The following is a 16,064-nucleotide window of genomic DNA, read 5'->3' on the forward strand; positions in this document are numbered from 1 at the left end:
TTCACGCGGCACGCATGGACCAATACAAGTCTATGGGGCAGTACAGACAGTCCGTGCTTTTTGTGCAGCGTTTGTCTGCTGCGCAAAAAGCGCGACAGGTTCAATAACTCTGCGTATTTCGCGCATCACGCACCCATTGAAGTCAATGGGTGCGTGAAAATCACGCGCACCACACGGAAGCACTTCCGTGGGACGAGCGTGATTCGCGCAACAGCAGTGAAAAGGATGAATGAAAACCGAAAAGCACCACGTGCTTTTCTGTTTCCGAATATCCAAACGGAGTGTCTTTGCGATGAGCGAAGCCGGACAAGCGTACCAAACTTCACCGGGTTCGGCCAAACTCGTTTTGGCCGATCCCGGCAAAAAAATTATCGGTACGCGACGTCAGGAGATAGTCACTGTCCATGGTGCTGAAAGAGTTAAACTGTTTCAGCACCATGGACAGTGACTTGCGATCCCAAAATACATGCACCTGTAAAAAAAAACAAAGTTCTAACTTACCGATTACTCCTGTCTCCTTCCTGCAGTCCGGCCTCCCGGGATGACACTTCAGTTCAAGTGACAGCTCCAGCCAATCACAGGCCAAGCACAGGCTGCAGCCAATCACAGGCTGCAGCGGTCACTTGGACTGCCGCGTCATCCAAGGAGGTGGGGCCCGATGTCAAGAGAGGCGCGTCACCAAGGACGCGTCACCAAGGACGCGTCACCAAGGCAACGGGCGGGAAGTTCTCGGTAAGTAGGAACTTTATCTTTTTTTTTTACAGGTTTTTCGCTGTTGTGTTCGGCATTCACTGTCGAGGGTGCTGAAAGATTTAGCTCTTTCAGCACCTTGGACAGTGACGGGCATTGACAAGCCTCATCTCTATGATGCTGGCTGCGCGAAAATCACGCAGCCGCGCATCAGACACGCATGACACACGCAGCTGTCAAATGGTTTTTGCGCTCGCAAAACGGCGCGTTGTTTGCGCACGCAAAAACGCAACGTTCGTGTGAATCTGCCCTAAAATCCAAAGAATCACTGACTGCAATCAAGACCCCTGCTTTTTTCCTGTCAGAATTGGCCATAAAAACATGAGGGAAATTCGGATTTACAAAAGAAGGGCACTTCTCTCTCTGGAAATGCGTCTCCTGTAAACACAGGATATCTGCTCTAGAACTTCGGGCCTCCTTCCAGGCGGAGGATCTTTTAAATGGGCTATTTAGTCCCTTTACATTCAGTGAAACTATTTAAACCGCCATTATCAAAATTCCTAATGAGCATTATACCATATGGAGTCTGCTTCAACCTCGACTCATCATCATTTGTAGACATACCAGAGAATATACACTTGGTGTTACATGTTTGGGAGAAAAACAGGGAATACTTGAACCATAACTTTAACCACATGTATCAGAGATATAACAGTCCCTGAAGCACTATGAAAACCACAGGATCTAGAAGATCTCAACGACCCTGTAAAGATACTGGGGACGAAAGTTCGGCCTGAAGAGACTCAACCTCATAATCTCACGCATAAAGTACCTTCAGCGAGAGTCAGCCTGACTCCGCCACTCTGGAGAAATTCTGGACGGAGCTCTGATTGAGGGTTTCACAGGTATGTCGGACATCCGGACCCCCCACTCCTTCAGCAATTGAATACCATCCGCAGGCTTGTGAAGAACATGTGTATGATCCTCTTTTCGGACCAGAAGCTTCGTAGGGAACCCCCACTTATACGGCATCTTGTTGTTCCGCAGCGCGAGGGTAACAGGCAGGAAATTCCTTCTAGCTTGAAGAGTGGCTTGTGAGAGGTCCGCATAAAGATGTACCCCTTCATATGGGTCTGGGAGTTTCTGAGCTTTTCGCGCTGCGAACATTAGGGCTTCCTTGACATGAAAAAAATGTATGCGAGAAAGTACATCTCTTGGTATATCTGATGGTAAAGCCTTAGGTTTCGGCAAACGGTGTGCCCGGTCTATAATCAGATCTTGAGGCGTGGAGTGTGGCAAGAGGGATTTAATCAGCTTTTGCAAGAACAGTGGGAGATCAGACGGAGACACGGATTCAGGAATGCCCCGAAATTTAACGTTGTTCCTCCTATTCCTATCCTCCATATCCGCCATCTTAGATTTCATGCTTTCCACCTCTTCTTCTAAAGTATAGTGTGCATCCACTAAATCATTGTGCGCCTGAGTGAATTCCCCCATTTTCCTCTCCACGTGATCCACTCTGGAGCCTAACTCTTCTATATTAGTGTGTAACGTAGCAGAGATTTTTGCTAAGTCCTTTTGCAGGGACCCCCTAAGGGCCATCACCAGGCCTTTAATAAAAGTTTCCGACGCCGCCTGATCTGTAGTGGGGAGGCTAGAGATCGGGTCCCCCTCCTCAAGTGATGTATCCTCTTGCAAGGAATCAGTAGTTGGGAATTGGTCCCTTTGGGAGACCTGATGATCAGGGGGGAGATCTCCCTCCTCTTGTTGCCGTCTCTCAGCCGCCATGTGCATGAGGACTCTCTCCGGTGTCAGAGGGGAGCTAGGGCCAAAGATCAGCTTGCTTCCTCTGCAACTCGGGCTTGCCGCTATTGGGCATTTAGGGGAGTGTATAGACTCACCGGGAGAATCCGAGGGGTCGACGCCAGTCTCGATCCTCTGTCACACATCTCTCCAGAGAAGCTGCTGCCGACGCCATCTTGGAAATCCTCCTTCCTCGCGCTGCGGGTCGAAAAGAAGTCCATTAGCCGCTTCGGGCCGGACTTATTCCCCTTTCTCCTTGTCATCATCGTTGTCCCCGGGTTGAGTGACGAAGAACAGTCAAACCCCGGCTTCGGGCACGCTTAAATATACCGTCGCTTGAGGTTTTAAGACGGAGCTCACTCTGAAGCGTCCGTCCCGTTCTGCATCCAAGCCACGCCCCCCGTTAACATGTTGTTTTAATTGCACAGTGAATTCTGTAAAAACGACGCCCAAAAAACAATGGAGGAATCGCTGTTTTTTTTCATTTTCTACCCCACAATTATTTTTTTTCCCGTTTCTAAGTACATTACATGGCACGATAAACTACAACTCGCCCTGCAAAAATCAAGCCCTCATAGGACTATATCGACGGAAAAAAAAGACGTTATGGCTTTTGGAAGGTGGGGAGGAAAAAACGAAAATGAAAATCTGAAAAAGGGGTGCGGCGGGAAAGGGTTAAGGACTTGTCCACACGTAATCTCATCCTCACGATGCGTAAAATTTTGGAGCAGAAATTCACCTGCGGTATGTATTTTTCGTACCGCAGAATGTGAATTCCTGCTGCGGAAAGTGGACTGAATTGCTGCAGTAAAAAATGCAGGAAATGTTGCTGTTTTAGGCCCCATGCACACGAACGTATTTTTTCCTGTCCGTAAATACGGGTCCGGTGTCACCAGTATTCCACCCATATTTACGGACCCATTTTCTCTGCACTAATCGGCAGCCCCTTCTCTCTATCAGGATAGAGGGAACGGGCAACCCTTTCGGGCAGCGTTTGAAAGTACAAAAAAGTTCATACGTACCCCGGCCGTTGTCTTGGTGACGCGACCCTCTCTTGACATCCAGTCCGACCTCCCTGGATGACGCGGCAGTCCATGTGACCGCTGCAGCCTGTGATTGGACTGGAGGAAGAAGAAGAAAAAGCCTAAGTCTACAATCATTTTGTACATTGGAAGAATCCAAAATCAGAACACAGAACTGGAGTGGCATCTAGTGGTGAAACAACAGAATGCAGGAACTCATATTCATATATATATATATATATATATATATATATATATATATATATATATATATATATATATATAAATTAAAAAAATAAAAAAAAATTATATTTCTAGAGCAGCCTTTTTTCAGACTGTCCTAATGAGTTCCTCCCAAGTTCCCAATCACAATCCCGCGTGGCCCCTGCCGAGTAAGGGCTCTTGCTACGTGAGAGTGGCCACAGATTCATTGTGATTGGGGCACTGTGCTGGTGCTGTTGTGGGAAAGATATTATTGGAGCATTGTGGGTGAAAACTGGGACTTGGCTATAAGGAGTGCAGAGGCAGCAGTCGTATCTGGGTTCCAGTGCCTAAGGCGGCGCAAAGGCCCCTCTATCACATAAGAAGACACCAGTATTAGCAATGGCACCTGGTAGGTGGGGTCCCTGTTAGACATCTCTCAATGGGGCCCATTACACCTGACTAGAACTGTTGTTGCAGCTATCACTGTGGCTGTGGTTGGCACTGTTATGGGAGTACTGTGGCTGGCATGATTATTGGAGCACTGGCTGGCACTGTTATTGGAGCACTGTGGCTGGCACTGTTGTGGGAGCACTGTGGCTGGCACTGTTATGGGAGCACTGTGGCTGGCACTGTTATGAGAGCACTGTGGCTGGCACTGTTAAGGGAGCACTGGATGGCACTGTTATGGGAGCACTGTAGCTGGCACTGTTATGGGAGTACTGGTTGGCACTGTTATGGGAGCACTGTGGTTGGCACTGTTAAGAGAGCACTGGATGGCACTGTTATGGGAGTACTGGTTGGCATTGTTATGGGAGCACTGGATGGCACTGTTATGGGAGTACTGGTTGGCACTGTTATGGGAGCACTATGGTTGGTACTGTTAAGGGAGCACTGGATGGCACTGTTAAGGGAGCACTGGATGGCACTGTTAAGGGAGTACTGGATGGCACTGTTATGGGAGTACTGGTTGGCACTGTTAAGGGAGCACTGTGGTTGGCACTGTTAAGAGAGCACTGGATGGCACTGTTATGGGAGTACTGGTTGGCATTGTTATGGGAGCACTGGATGGCACTGTTATGGGAGTACTGGTTGGCACTGTTATGGGAGCACTGTGGTTGGTACTGTTAAGGGAGCACTGGATGGCACTGTTAAGGGAGTACTGGATGGCACTGTTATGGGAGTACTGGTTGGCACTGTTATGGGAGTACTGGTTGGCACTGTTATGGGAGTACTGGTTGGCACTGTTATGGGAGCACTGTGGTTGGCACTGTTATGGGAGTACTGGATGGCACTGTAAGGGTATGTGCACACGATAACTGCAATTACGTCTGAAATTTCTTCTCGGACATAATGGAGGTGTTTTACACCTCGAATTACGCCTGAAAAGACGGCTCCAATACGTCTGAAAATAGGTTGTGTGAACCCAGCCTTATGGGAGTACTGTGGTTGGCACTGTTAAGGGAGCACTGGATGGCACTGTTATGGGAGTACTGTGGTTGGCACTGTTAAGGGAGCACTGGATGGCACTGTTATGGGAGTACTGTGGTTGGCATTGTTAAGGGAGCACTGGATGGCCCTGTTATGGGAGTACTGTGGTTGGCACTGTTAGGGTATGTGCACACGACCTCTTCTCGGACATAATGGAGGCGGTTTACACCTCGAATTACGCCTGAAAAGCGTATTCGCCTCCTTAGGGGGAGAAATAGAATTAACAGAAAAACATGACGTACAACATTCATTACCATATTTGGTTAGCTCCCCAGTATTCCAGTCAAACGTGGGATTATGCAACTGCAACCAGGGAAGACCTAGAACCAAATCGTACGATAATCCCTGCATCAACAGTACAGAGCATTGCTCCAAATGCATGGAGCCAACAAGGAGTTCAAAAACAGGGGTATGCTGTGTAAAATAACCATTAGCAAGAGGAGTGGAGTCGATACCCACTACCGGGACAGGTTTAGGCAAATCAATCAGAGGCATAGCAAGGGACATAGCAAATTCCACAGACATGATATTAGTAGAGAACCCTGAATCTACGAAGGCACTGCCGGTAGCAGACCTACCACCAAAAGAGACCTGAAAGGGAAGCAAGATCTTAGTACGTTTCATATTTACGGGAAATACCTGTGCGCCCAAGTGACCTCCCCGATGATCAATTAGACGCGGAAGTTCTCTGGCTGCCATCTTACGCTTAGGACAGTTGTTCACTTGATGCCTGTCGTCCCCACAGTAGAAGCAGAGACCATTCTTCCTGCGGAATTCTCTACGTTGTTGGGGGGACACGGAGGCCCCGAGTTGCATAGGTATCTCTGAATCTTTCGGGGAGGAACGAAGCAACGGAGCTTCAGGAGGCATCATGGGGGAGTCGGAGGAGAAAACACATAAACGTTCACGTTGTCGTTCCCTGAGACGTCTGTCAAGTCATACCGCTAAAGCCATAACCTGGTCTAGAGAGTCAGAAGAGGGATAGCTAACTAGCAGGTCTTTCAGGGCATTCGACAGACCCAACCTAAACTGGCACCTTAAGGCAGGGTCATTCCACCGAGAAGCTACGCACCACTTCCGAAAGTCAGAGCAATACTCCTCAACAGGTCTCTTACCCTGACTTAAGGTCACCAGCTGACTCTCGGCAAAGGCAGTCCTGTCAGTCTCGTCATAAATAAGTCCGAGAGCAGAAAAAAAACAATCAACGGAGGAAAGTTCAGGGGAGTCAGGAGCCAAGGAGAAGGCCCACTCTTGGGGCCCTTCCTGTAGCCGGGACATAATTATACCCACCCGCTGGCACTCAGAACCTGAGGAATCAGGCTTTAAACGAAAGTAAAGCCTACAACTCTCCCGAAAGGAGAGAAAAGCCCTCCGGTCCCCTGAGAACCGGCCGGGCAACTTGAGGTGGGGTTCAAGAGGTGCGGTGAGGGGAACTACCAGGGTAGCATCAGGCTGGTTGACCCTCTGAGCCAGGGCCTGGACCTGTAGGGAGAGACCCTGCATTTGCTGAGCCAGGGTCTCACGGGGATCCATAGTGGTGTCAGGGACCAGGGGTAGACTAGGTATGAGCTTGTGATTATGTAATGGCAGGGGGTAGGGAGACGGACAAGTGAGCCCTAATCTACCCGCCACTCTGTCCCTGCCTACTTGCAACGACCCGCCCTAGGCAACGGGGTACAACTGGGCGGCGGTCCCTGCGCTCAGTAAGTGCACGACAAACATACAAAGGAACACAAGCAAGGAAAAGGGGCCGTTGCCCACGGCAACACCGTGAGCAACCAGAGTGGTGAACGAGCCGAGTCAAGCCAGGAGTGTGCGAGGTACCAAACGAAAAGCAGAAGAGTAGTCGGTAAGCCAGGGTCTGTATGGAGCAGGATCAGAAATAGCAGGAGCTGTAGCTGGGCCAGGAAACCACAAGGAAAGAATCACAAGCACCGAGGGACAGGAAGTGCAGGCTTAAATAGACCGAGGGCGGGAGCTAGCTGAGTCTGGCCAGGTTACGATAGGCTCTCCCACTCCTATGCCTGCCAGCCTGAATGGTGGAAGCAGGAGTCAGTCTCAGGGATGTATTCTCAGGTGCTGACTGATTAGTTCTGGGAGTTAACCCCGAAGCTGTGCCTGGCAGATCCTTTACAATTAAACTTTTTTTTCACTTTTTTACTAGTCCCACTAGGGGACTATAATATGCGATTCTCCGATCGCATTTATAATACACTGCAATACTTTTGTATTGTAGTGTATTACTGCCTCCGGCATGATCTAGCAGGCAGTCACTCCAGGCAGACCTGGGGGCCATTATTAGACCCCCGGCTGCCATTGGAGACACAGACACTTGGCGATCGTATCGCTGGGTGTCGGTGGGAGAGAGAGGGAGCTCCCTCCCTCCCTCTCTCCAAAACCACTCAGATGCGGTGCACGCTATTGTGCACCGCATCTGACGGGTTAAACGGGTGAGATCGATACTAATATCGATCTCACCCGGCAGAGCAGGGACGCTCCCAGCCCCCAGCTGCCTCTGGCAGCTGAGAGCAGGGAGATTTGACAGCTCCCTGCTCTGTTTACTTATTCCGATGCCGCAACGTAAAAAGTCTATGGCATCCAGGGCCGGCCTTAGGGTAGATGGCGCCCCGTGCGAAATTATCTTTCCGCGCCCCACGCCATTATAAAAAATGCCCCATAAAAAAAGCATAATTCCTCCCCACAGTATAATGCCCTATATAGTGCCCCCACACAGTGTAATGCCCCTTTAGTGCCCCACACACAGTATAATAATATTTCATAATGTAATATATTATAACGCCTTCAAGGACACAGTATTTTGTCCTCTAATTGTGCCCACACAGTGTTATGCCCCCTAAGTGCCACACACATTATATTGCCCCCTGTAGTGCCCCTACACAGTATGATGTCCGCTTAGTGGCCTCCACAGAGTAGAATACCCCTACAGACCCCCTAGTAGAAAGTGCCCCCTGTAGATTGTGCCGTACATCCTCCCTGTAGACAGTGCCATAATCCCCCACCTCCTCCTTGTAGACAGTGCCATACAGCCCCCACCTGCCCCTTGTAGACAATGTCATACAGCCCCACCTCCCTCTTGTACACAGTGCCCCCCACCGACCCCTTGTAGACAATGTCATACAGCACCCACCTCCCCATTATAGAAAGTGACATACAGCCCCCACCTCCCCATTGTAGAAAGTGACATACAGCCCCCACATCCCCCCTTGTAGACAGTGTCATACAGCCCCCACATCCCCCTTGTAGACAGTGTCATATAGCCCCTACATCCCCCTTGTAGACAGTGCCATACTGCCCCCCACATCCCCCTTGTAGACAGTGCCATACTGCCCCCCACCTCCACCTGACAGGATCCTTGCATAGGCCGGCTTGATCCAGAGATGTCATCACGCCAACTGCGCAGGGATCCTGTCCCTGCGCTTCATAGGCTGCAGGCGCCTCTGTAGCCTGCTACAGAGTTTCCCAACCTTTTCGGACTTGAGCCACCCCTGGAAAAAAAAAATACCAAAAATTGTTTAGAGAAAGACAGAAAATAGCTAAAAATAAGCACCACATTCTTAGGGTATGTTCACACAGCATTTTTTGTAAGGCAGAAAAAATCTGCTTTTGAATTGACAGCGTTATTTGATGGGTTTTTTTTTCGTTTTTTTTTAAGCCGTTGAAGCGAATGCAAAAGACGCAGCAAAAAAAGCTCCAAACGAGCGCCACAGCTATTTTCTTCCTACTATTAATTTCAATTGGAGGTCAGAGGTGGAAAACACTTGGAGACGATCAGCCCCCCACTCACAGTGAAATAACCATCAGCCCCTCCACTCACAGTGAAATAACCATCAGCCCCTCCACTCACAGTAAGGCTGGGTTCACACACACTATTTACGGACGTAATTCGGGCGTTTTAGCCCCAAATTACGTCCGAAAATGCGGCTCAAAAGCGCCGGCAAACATCTGCCCATTCATTTGAATGGGTCTTCTGTGCCGACGGTCATTTTTTTTACGCGCCGCTGTCAAAAGGCGGCGCATAAAAAAGACGCGTCAAAGAAGTGCCTGTTACTTCTTGAGACGTAATTGGAGCCGTTTTCCCTTGACTCCATGGAAAAACAGCTCCAATTACGTCCGTAATGGACGCAGCGAAAAGCGCCTGCACATGCCATTACGGCTGAAATTCCGGAGCTGTTTTCTCCTGAAAACAGCTCCGTAATTTCATCCGTAACGGAGGCTGCCGTGTGAACATACCCTAAAATGACCATCAGCCCGTCCACTCACAGTAAAATGACCATCAGCCCCCCACTCACAGTAAAATGACCATCAGCTCCCCACTCACAGTAAAACGACCATCAGCCCCCCACTCACAGTAAAATGACCATCAGCCCCCCACTCACAGTAAAATGAAAATCAGCCCGCCACTCACAGATGCCCCCTGTAGATAGTACCACACAGCCCCCTGTAGAAAGTGTCACACAGCCCCCTTGTAGGTCGTGCCACACAGCCCCCTTGTAGGTCGTGCCACACAGCCCCCTTGCTGCACAGCCCCCTTGTAGGTAGTGCCACACAGCCCCCTGTAGGTAGTGCCACGCAGCCCCCTGTAGGTAGTGCCACACAGCCCTCTTGTAGGTAGTGCCACACAGCCCTTTTGTAGTTCGTGCCACACAGCCCCCTTGTAGGTAGTGCCACACAGCCCCTTTGTAGGTAGTGCCACACAGCCCCCTGTAGGTAGTGCCACACAGCCCCCTTGTAGGTAGTGCCACACAGCCCATTTGTAGGTAGTAGGGATGTCACGATACCTGAATTTGGACTTCGATACCGATACTTCGTGTAGTATTGCGATTTCGATACCAAAACGATACTTTGCCAACAGTAATAAAAAAAAGTTCTTCCATTTTCTGATGTGAGGTGCGAGGTGTGATGCTGAATTTAACCTCCATTTGCCTCACATTAATAGTAATTAACCCAATCATGTTTCTCAGTCATAATGGGTTAATGTGTGAGGTACATGATGGGGTTAATTACTATTAATGTGAGGCACATGGAGGTTAAATTCATCACACCTCGTGCCCCACATTAATAAGTGAAAGAAGTTTTTTTTAATTTATTTTTTACAGCGTACACATCATAAATGACGCAAAAAAATTGTTGTGCAGGTTATTACGGCTGCGCCAATACCGAATGTGTGTATATTTTATGTATTGAGACTTATTTTAATGCTTATTGTAAAAAAGGCGTATGTGTATTTTTTTAAATGTAACATTACTTTATGTTTTTACTTTATTTTTAAACTTTAATATACTGGCATATATCAGATATATGCCAGTACATTAGCCTGTGGACGGATAGCACACAGGCAGTTGTTAGGACATACCTCAGTATGCCCTAACAACAGGAAATATGGTAGGACAGCCCTGGGGTCCTTCAATAGACCCTGGGCTGTCTGCCCATATATGGTATGGCCCTCGATCGCGTCACAGGAATTCCCTGTGACGCGATCCAGGGGCATTCCCCCCTCCTCACTTTCCTCTGAATGCTGCAGTCAGCTTTGATCGCAGCATTCAGGAGAATAGCGGCGGAGATGAGCGGTTTCTCTGATCTCCGCCGTTATAGAGCGGGGCTGCGGCTGTGTAATACAGTCATTGCCCCGCTCCTGACATTAAGTGCACGCGCGGTCAGCATGAGGTGAGCAGTGCGGCCGCCATGTTCTGTTTTCAGTGCCGCCGCTCATTAGTGCAGTGCTGGCCGCATCGCATCATCCTCGCGGCGCGCACTTGTCAAGACTCAGGAGCGGGGCAATGGCTGTATTACACAGCCGCAGCCCCGCTCTCATTCATCATGCATTACTATACTTAGCTGTGTGGCTCGAACCATTTGGGGATGCACAGTATCGAAACAGTATCGAAGTTTCGATGCATTGTGCACCCCTAGTAATTAGTGCCACAAATCCCCCCCTTGCCGCACAGCCCCCTTGTAGGTAGTGCCACACAGCCCCCATGTAGGTAGCACTCCCTTCCTGTAGATAGCGCCACTGTAGCTCCCTGTGGCTGGGGATTCCGCTCCTTGACGGAGTGCTTGATGTCTCTGTACATATTTGAACAGTGACATCGGGCAACTAACTCCTGAAGCGGAATCCCTGTCCTCAGCATTGCCGACGCTGTGACCGGGGATTCCACTCCAGGAGAAGCCCCTGACGTCTCTGTCCATTTAGTCGGGGGGGGGGGGGGGGGCTATCTACAGGGGTTCTGCAAAAAATCTCTTCCTCACATCTATTTCGCGCTGTGAGGAGGAGAGAAAGCACGTCCGTGGCAGTTGTCCAGAGGGGTGTCGCGGCACCCCTGGAGGGTTCTCATGGGAACCTCATGTTGGGAACCACCAGCCTAGTAGATCGCAGAGCAGTGAGATACCTCCCTGCTCCGCTATAGTGTTCAATAGTATCTGCGTCTTTAGCAGGGCCGTATTTACAACTCACGCTGCCCTAGGCACTAAGCCTGACTATACCCCCATTACAGGCCTATTTAGTTTAGCCAATTATCATCATGATTCGCTAGTTTCTGACCAATTATAATGGTATTTGGTCAGTGTTCACAAAGGAGAAGATCAATGAAAAAAAGGGTAATACACCCGGCCGTAGTCATAGCGATGCGTATTCTGTTCTGAGTGTAGCCCGGCCTCCAGGGATGACGATGCATCCCATGTGACAGCTGCAGCCAATCAAAGCCTGCAGCGGTCACATGGACTACAGCGTCATCGCAGGAGGTCGGGCTACGCTCAGAGAGAGAGAGGGACTACGGCCGGGAGTATTAGCTTTTTTTTAAATTTATTTCTGCAGTCTTTCCGCCAAAAAAACTACACCAAAATTTGGTGCTGTTTTTCAGGTGAAATTCCCTGCGGTTCTCAGGACGTGTACGCTGTGTGGTTTTACGTATCCGCCCTGTGTGTTCCTACCCTTATAATCAAGTTGCTCTTCCCACAAATATTATCTCTAAGGGCTTATTCAGACGAACGGGATATATGTCCGTGCAACGCGCGGGATTTTCACACGCGTGGCACGGACTTATATTAGTCTATGGGGCCGTGCAGACATGTGCGTGATTTTTACTCAGCGTGTGTCCGCTGCGCAAAAGTCACGACATGTCCGTTCTTTGAGCGTTTTCTGCGCATCACGCACCCATTGAAGTCAAAACCACGCATGCCACACGGAAGCACTAACGTGCGAACAGCTTGATTCGCGCAACAGCAGTCAAAAGGATGAATGAAAACAGAAAAGCACCACGTGCTTTTCTGTTTACAAACATCCAAATGGAGTGTCATAATGATGGCGGCTGCGCGAAAACCACGCAGCCGCGCATCATATGCTGCTGCCGCACGGAGCTGTCAAGTGCCTTTTGCGCACGCAAAACATTGCATTTTTTGCAAGCGCAAAAAGCACACGCTCGTGTGAATCCAGCCTAAGGCTTTATTCAGACGAACGGGAAAAACGTCCGTGCAACGCGCGTGATTTGCACGCGCAATGCATGGACCTATATTAGTCTATGGGGCCGTGCGGACATGTGCGGGATTTTTACTCAGTGTGAGTCCGCTGAAAAAAAGTCACAACGTGTCCGTTCTTTGGGCGTCTTTCGCGCATCACGCATTCATTGAAGTCAATGGGTGCGTGAAAACCACGCATGCCGCACGGAAGCGCTTCCCTGCGAACTGCGTGATTCGCGCAAGAGCTGTCAAACTCTGAATGTAAACAGAAAAGCACCACGTGCTTTTCTGTTTACAAACATGCAAACGGAGTGTCTTTGAGATGAGCGAACCCGGACAACCGAACCGAACTTCACCGGGTTCTCTATGGGAGCACCGGAAAAAGCAGAACACTGCACTCGGCTATCTCCGGCGCTCCCATAGAGAATGAATGGAGCGGCAGTGCGCATGGGAATGTAACCGGAATACCCCTTAACGAGGTATTTGACAGCCGCTCCTACATAGTGCCAGCGCGGTTGTTGGCCGCGTTGCGACAGTGTGAGGGCCGCTCCGTGTGGCCGTACCCTAAAGAATCCTTTCTCCCCATACAGAACGCTAAGTTCCCCTCCCAATGATTCATAATAAGCTCCTACACCACAAAATAAACTATACAGAAGTCCCCCTCCCCACAAAATACATGTATAAAGAATCCCCCCACTCCTATAGCATTTAGGGCAATGTCCCCTCACCTTCAAAATCGATCTGTAAAAAATACACACTTAAATCACCTATAACCTAGTCTCCCCTCCCCCACAAAATCGATCTTTTAAAAAAACAAACAAAAAAAACATCCTGCTACACATCACTTAACCCCTTCCCTCTTTCCTCCTCCCTCACACAGCACACAAATAAACATAGATTAAGCTAAAGCCTCTGCTCTTACCTGACACTGGAGCTCCGTGGAGGAGTCTTCTCTGTGGCAGCAGCACAGCAGGAAGGAGCTGCGTGAGGCTCTGAGTGACACTGCAGTACAGGCTGTGCCGATTGGTGGAGCAGACAGAAGCACCTGCTGCTGCTCCTCCAATCAGCGCTCACTTCACAAGCCCTAATTGAAAGGGGGGCACGGCAAACTGCCGCGACTTGCCTTTGGTAGAAAAAAAACAGGCCCCTGCAATGGGGCCCGTTTTTTTCACCACAGAATGTCATGAGCTGCGGGCCCCCCTTTCAATTAGGTTTGGCCAGGCCTCTCACATCAGTACCCCTAATACCCCCCCTGATGGCGGCCCTGGGTAGCATGGGGGTCGTCAAACACCGCCGCCCGTGCGACCGATCGCGCATGCGCACCGGCGACCGCCTGGAACCGCGCACCGAATTTTGAGGCAGATTTTGACCTGCCAACACTATCTTGCCGCGTTTTTTGCCCGCGGCGATTGAGAACAGCAGACAAAAAACGCAGCGAAAAATGCATTTTCTGCCTCCCATTGATTTCAATGGGAGGTCAGAGGCGGAACCGCGGCAAGAAAGGACGTGCTGCTTTTTTCTTTTTTCCGCGACTGGCTCCCATTGATTTCAGATTAAATCAATGGGAGGCGGTTTTGGACGTTTTTTGGTGCTGATTCTGATGCAGTGTCCGAGTCAATATCAAGGCCCAAAAACTCTGTGAACTGGGCCTTATTGTTAGGGCTTATTCAGACGAACGTGTAATACATCCGTGCAACGCGCGTGATTTTCACGCGCCTCGCACGGACCTATGTTACTCTATGGGGCCGTGCAGACTGTCAGTGATTTTCACGCAGCGTGAGTCCGCTGCGTAAAACTCACGACATGTCCGATATTTGTGCATTGTTTGCGTTGAGTTCGTGAGGCATGTCCACTGCGGGAATCCTGCAGGGAGAAAAAAAGTTTAGACTTACCCCGGCCGTAGTTTAGGTGACGCATCTCTCTCTTCTGAACGTAGCCCCGCCTCCTGGGATGATGCTGTAGACCATGTGACCACTGCAGCAGTCACATGGGATGAAACGTCATGACAGGAGGCGGGGCTGCGCTAAGAATAGAGGCTCGCGTCACCAGGACTACGGCCGGGGCAAGTCTAAACTTTTTTATCAATTTAAAAAAGTACCTTTTTTTGTTCTCATGTGTGATTTTTGCAGCAGAACCGCAGCATTTCCGCAACAGAGGAGCAGCGATTCCACAGAATAAATTGACATGCTGCGACTTAAAAAGCCACACTGCAGGTCCATTTTTTTTGCAGCGTGTGGATGAGATTTTTTCAAATCTCATCCACTCTGCTGCGACTGTGATACGCTGCAGATTTTCCACAATAAAATGTGTTGCATAAAATCCGCAGCGTTCATGCCTAGTGTGTTCCTACCCTAAGGCCGGATTCACACGAGCGTGTGCTTTTTGCGCGCGCAAAAAAACGTGGCGTTTTGTGCATGCAAAAGGTTCATAACAGCTCCGTGTGGCAGCAGCGTATGATGCGCGGTTGCGTGATTTTCGCGCAGCCGCCATCATTATGACACTCTGTTTGTATGTTTGTAGCACGTGGTGCTTTTCTGTTTTCATTCATAGTTTATACGGCTGCGGAAGTTTTGGGCGTGATTTTCATGCACCCATTGACTTCAATGGGTGCGTGATGCGCGAACAATGCACAAATATTGGACATGTCGTGAGTTTTACGCAGCGGACACACGGACACACGCTGCGTGAAAATCACTGACAGTCTGCACGGCCCCATAGAGTAACATAGGTCCGTGCCAGGCGCGTGAAAATCACACGCGTTGCACGGACGTATTACACGTTCGTTTGAATAAGCCCTAACAATAAGGCCCAGTTCACAGAGTTTTTGGGCCTTGATATTGACTCGGACACTGCGTCAGAATCAGCACCAAACAACTTCCAAAACCGCCTCCCATTGATTTAATCTGAAATCAATGGGAGCCAGTCGCGGAAAAAAGGAAAAGCAGCACATCCTTTCTTGCCGCGGTTCCGTCTCTGATCTCCCATCTAAATCAATGGGAGGCAGAAAATGCATTTTTCGCTGCGTTTTTGTCTGCTGTCCTCAATCGCCGCGGGCAAAAAACGCAGCAAAAAAAGCGGCAAGATAGTGTGGGCAGGTCAAAATCTGCCTCAAAATTCTGTAAGGAATTTTGAGGCAGAATTTTTTCTGCCTGCAAAATACTCTGTGTGAACAGGGCCATACTTAAACAGCACTTTCAGACACTTTACTCACTGTGTCTGAAGAGCTGCTCCCACTCCAGTCCTCTTCAGGCGATGTCTTCGGTCCAGACGTCCAGTCCTTCACCTCCAGCCAGGCTCCAGGTAAGTTGTGTCCATGTGTGTGTTCGCGGGTGCGCGCGCTTTGTTCGCGGGTGCGCGCTTCTGTGATTTTGCGGGTGCGCGCGC

The 16,064-nt window shown here is 49.6% G+C and overlaps 1 long non-coding RNA gene across 3 annotated transcripts in view; it reads right to left on the reverse strand.

The window, feature by feature from the left end:
* LOC142699096 (uncharacterized) overlaps positions 1-13,678 on the reverse strand; it is a 39,761-nt gene extending 26,083 nt beyond the window's left edge. For 2 of the 3 annotated variants that reach the window (XR_012865986.1, XR_012865985.1), the window contains exons 1-2: positions 13,603-13,678; positions 3,516-3,614 (exon numbers count right to left, since the gene is read on the reverse strand). This is a non-coding gene — a long non-coding RNA (uncharacterized LOC142699096). Of the gene's footprint in view, positions 1-3,515; positions 3,615-8,562; positions 8,646-13,602 lie in introns of those variants that run through there. The other variant, XR_012865987.1, reaches the window with a different exon arrangement.
* Positions 13,679-16,064: the final 2,386 nt, after the last annotated feature.

Source organism: Rhinoderma darwinii, unplaced genomic scaffold (assembly GCF_050947455.1).
Source record: "Rhinoderma darwinii isolate aRhiDar2 unplaced genomic scaffold, aRhiDar2.hap1 Scaffold_128, whole genome shotgun sequence".
Lineage (NCBI taxonomy): Eukaryota > Metazoa > Chordata > Amphibia > Anura > Rhinodermatidae > Rhinoderma > Rhinoderma darwinii.